General features: G+C 53.0%; 1 protein-coding gene across 1 annotated transcript in view; it reads left to right on the forward strand.

Annotated features, from left to right (window-relative positions):
* The first annotated feature begins 2779 nt into the window (after positions 1-2779).
* PAIP2 (poly(A) binding protein interacting protein 2) overlaps positions 2780-2981 on the forward strand; it is a 9270-nt gene continuing 9068 nt past the window's right edge. The window contains exon 1 of the mRNA XM_035338388.1: positions 2780-2859. The gene's annotated coding sequence lies outside the window, so the exon portion shown is untranslated. The remainder of the gene's footprint in view (positions 2860-2981) is intronic.

Consider the following 2981-nt stretch of genomic DNA (forward strand, 5'->3'; position numbering starts at 1 on the left):
TGGTAGGTATATTCTGATGACAGTTTCATTTCTTAACTTTGATGGTCTTCTCATCCCAGCTGAAGTTCAAACCGCTTCATGTTCGTAGGAATAAAAATGACTAGGGACAGTTCTTTCGACCTGAGAGTCTTGACCAAGAGGGATTCTTCAGTGGCTGAGAATGGTTTTGACATGTAGGAGGCTCATCCTTGGTGAAGTTAATTTACTTAAAATGCATCTAGCAGACACAGGATGGTCTCTTTTTTGAACATAAAGTCTTGATAACTTGTCTCCTCAGTGTTACTTTCTGCTGTTGAACCCTCACAAAAGGGAGGCCATCTTACCTGTGTGAGAGAATCAAGTAAAACTTTAAGTATCTCATGCAGTGATGGTAGCAACTGCTCCGGGGACTGAACAGGTAGTCATGAAATGTGAGTAAGCAGCTAATGTGCAATTTTTTATTTGGATATACTATTTAAATAAATCTTAACATGCAGTGACTTCTTGCACTTCTACAAGAATAAGTTACTGCTTTGTATGTGACACTCATTAGTGTAACGTGGTTGAACGTATTTAGTCTCAAAACTTCTCTGCTGCTTACCTAGGCCCCTAAAACAACTGCATGTAACAGAAACCCGTCAGTCAGTTACAACAGCACTAACTCACAAGGATGTACCTGGACCCCTGCTTGCTTAAAATGATGCTTGTCATTCATCCATCTCCAAGAGGCTGCTTGGTTCATCAGTCAAAGCAGTCATTTCATCTTTGGCAGACACGCTGCTTATCTAAAGATGACTGGATCATTTATTTTGAAGGAGAGGCAGAATTACAAGGTCTCCCCCTCCTGCAAGCGTTTTAACACTATTTCCTTACAACATACACAGCTAAGATTAATGTATTGAAATTGTACGGCTACGTTCTGTTTGTAAAGTAGCAGTTCCTTGCCTATTGTGATCACCTTAAATAGCAGAATAGCAGTTCAGTGATCGTGGATCTGGTGTCCTCAGCCTGTGTAAATGCTAACCTGGGTAACTGATGGGTTATTAAAATGGCAGGTCACGTTTAGTGTCTAAACAAAGAAATCCCAGGCATAAAGGAATTGCAGCACAGTCCCGATTCAGAGATCAAAAGTCTCTGGCTCTCATTAACTCTAGCTCAGTTCCTGAAATGGGTGGAAGTTGGATCTCTCTAATGTATGTACTTTCAGAGCCTTGCTAGGCTGTATGGAAGTCTTTGATACCTGTGTGCAAGCACAGTGGTGTGTACAGGAGCTAAGTCAAACCTGTTCCGCTGCAAAGCGTCTCGTTATATGCAAAGGCCAAGGAGAAAATGCATGCGTTACGCTAATCTCTGACAAAAAGAAACCTCTCCTGAACATTGAGGAGAGATGCCAGGAGCATGCTTGGATGGCAGAAGGGTATGTCATCTTGCTGTGAACTACTGCTTCAGAGTAACTGTCTGCACTGTGAAGGGATGGAGGGGAAATGGAGCAGAACGTGAGCGATGCGTATGAAAGACTAGATGCAGACTCACTGATCTGGATGCATTCATGAATTTCAACCCAGAAAAATAATTCCTGAGGCTGTTGTTTCTTTGCTACACGTGTAGTTCAGCTGAACAATGGGCAATAGAAGAAGCCACCTGTTAAAGCTGAGAAGGGCACGTGTAATGGTGGGATTCACTACAGTACAGTTGGAAATTGTGAAAATAAGAACAATAATAAAATATGTATGCAAGGCTGCATTTCAGGTGGAATCTGCCCTCAGGGGAAAAAAAAGGAGTAAACGCTTTACGAGTTGGACGGAAGGAAAGGGCTGAGGAGAGAAATGCTAATGAAAGTTATCCTCAAGCAGTTTCCTTCCTGAGGAGGCAGCCCCCACACAGGAGCCTTTCCAGCCCAGCAGGTGCCTGTGGAGGAGCAAAGCCAAACAAGCTGGCTGGTGCTTTGCTAGAGCCTGGGATAATCTGTTCGCGTTGGGCAACTTTGTAGCCCCTGCAGTCACTCGGATGGGTATTTTCCTATTCAGCAGAATTACTTTTTGGGGTTATCCAAGGTTATGTACAATTCCTGTGCAACTTGGGCCTCAGCGCTACCCAGCTGCTGGTTTCGCTGCTGCGCACACAAAGGGCTTTCTGCCACTTGCTGCTGGGGCAGGTTGCCTGCTTCTACCGGTGACACCGTGTTCGGCGGCAGCCTGCCTGGCACCAAGGGCCTTGAGCTCCCGGTGTCTGGTTTCTGTTTCAGACCGTGGGGCTGGCGCAGGGCCCTGCGGCGGTGTTAGGGGGCGGGCAGCGGGGCAGCACAGCTGCAGCCTCCGAGCTCAAGATGGCAGCCCCTGAAGGCAGCCGTTCCCCCCGAGTTTTAAGGGGGGGATAAGAATAACAGCGTGTTTTGTCACCCCATTTCTGTAAGGGGCAGGGTTGGGGCGGGGGGCTCAGTTAAGGTCCCCGCCAAAGCCCCCAGCGCTCCGCGGGGGCACCCGCCTCCATCCCAGGCGGCGCCACAAGATGGCGGCTTGCCGCCCCGCCGGGACTACACCTCCCGGCATGCCCCGCGCCGCGGCCCCGGAGCGCCGCGAAATGGCCGCCGGCCTCCTCCAGAACTACACCCCCCGCCTACAACTCCCGGCACGCCCCGCGCCGCAGCGGCCACTTGCGGCGGCTCGGCCCCGCTCGGCGGAGGCGTGGCCCGCGAGGTCCCGCAGGTAGCGGAAGTGACCTCACATCCGGCGGGGCTGCGGCGCTGGGAGGGGAGCGGGGCGGCGGGGCCGGCGGAGGGGACGCGGCGCGGAGCGGGGCAGGAGCGGAGCGGAGCGGAGTCGGCGGCGGCTCGGAGCCGGGCGGGCGCACCCGCGGCCTTCCCCTTCCCTCTGCGTGCAGGTGAGCGGCGCGGGGCGCGGCCCGGGCCGCGCCCGCCGCGGGGGGGGGGCGCGGCCGGGGGGGGGCCGCCCGCTCCTCCCCTCCCGGCCCGGCCCGGCCCGGTCCGTCCCCTCCTCCCCTGT

This window comes from Oxyura jamaicensis, chromosome 13 (genome assembly GCF_011077185.1).
Source record: "Oxyura jamaicensis isolate SHBP4307 breed ruddy duck chromosome 13, BPBGC_Ojam_1.0, whole genome shotgun sequence".
Lineage (NCBI taxonomy): Eukaryota > Metazoa > Chordata > Aves > Anseriformes > Anatidae > Oxyura > Oxyura jamaicensis.